Here is a 1052-nt window from a genome sequence, read left to right as displayed (position 1 = left end):
CCACCTCCCAAGTAGCTGGGATTATAGGTGCCCGCCACAAACGCCTATTTTTTGGTTGCAGCCGTTGTTGTTTGGTGGGCCCGGGCTGGATTCAAACCCGCCAGCTCAGGTGTACGTGGCTGGTGCCTTAGCTGCTTGAGTCATAGGTGCCGAGCCACTCAGGCTGCTTTTGAACTCCCAGGCTAAAGTGATTCTCCTACCTGGGCCTCCTAAGGCAATAGCCATGAATGTCGTATAACATTGCATTTATGAAGACAAATATGAGGTAGGTTTTTTTCCTTTATGTTTATTAATTTATTTTATTTTTAGAAACGCGATCTTGCTTTGTTGCCCAGGGTATTCACAAACTCCCATGACTCAACTGATTGTCCTGCCTCAGCCTCCTGAGTAGCTAGGATACAGGTAAGTAAAATACGAAAATGAACAAGCACATAAAGCAATGAAATTTCTAGTTAGTGGAGTTGAATCCATATGGATAACCTATACCACTTAAGTTTTTATTATATAGACCAACACATATTTAAGTTTTTTTGGTTTTTTTTTTTTTTTTGAGACAGAGCCTCAAGCTGTCACCCTGGGTAGAGTGCCATGGTATCACAGCTCACAGCAACCTCCAACTCCTGGGCTCAAGCCAGTCTCCTGCCTCTGCCTCCCAAGTAGCTAGGCTACAGGCGCTGGCCATAACACCTGGCTATTTATTTTTCTTTTTTGTAGTCATTGTTTGGCAGGCCTGGACTGGATTTGAACCCGCCAGCCCCGGTGTATGTGGCTGGTGCCTTAGCCGCTTGAGCTACAGGCGCTGAGCCCATATTTAAGTTTATAGGTAATATCTCACAATGGGAAATAAGAAAGTTGGTAAATGAGGGTAATTTTCTCAATACCTTTATAGAGTACTTATTTAGCTTAATTCTCTAATATTTAAAATAAGCTTAAAATATCCCTAAAGGGTAGCACCTGTGGCTCAAAGGAGTAGGGCACCGGCCCCATATGCCGGAGGTGGTGGGTTCAAACCCAGCCCTGGTCAAAAACTGCAAAAAAAAAAAAAAAAAAAA

General features: G+C 43.4%; 1 protein-coding gene across 1 annotated transcript in view; it reads right to left on the bottom strand.

Annotated features, from left to right (window-relative positions):
• MRPS36 (mitochondrial ribosomal protein S36) overlaps positions 1-1052 on the bottom strand; it is a 15413-nt gene that overhangs the window by 2131 nt on the left and 12230 nt on the right. The window lies entirely within an intron of this gene.

This window comes from Otolemur garnettii, unplaced genomic scaffold, assembly GCF_000181295.1.
Source record: "Otolemur garnettii isolate 467f Iridium unplaced genomic scaffold, OtoGar3 scaffold00017, whole genome shotgun sequence".
Lineage (NCBI taxonomy): Eukaryota > Metazoa > Chordata > Mammalia > Primates > Galagidae > Otolemur > Otolemur garnettii.
Note: the sequence above shows the minus strand (reverse complement) of the source record. Positions and strands in the feature narration are given on the sequence as shown.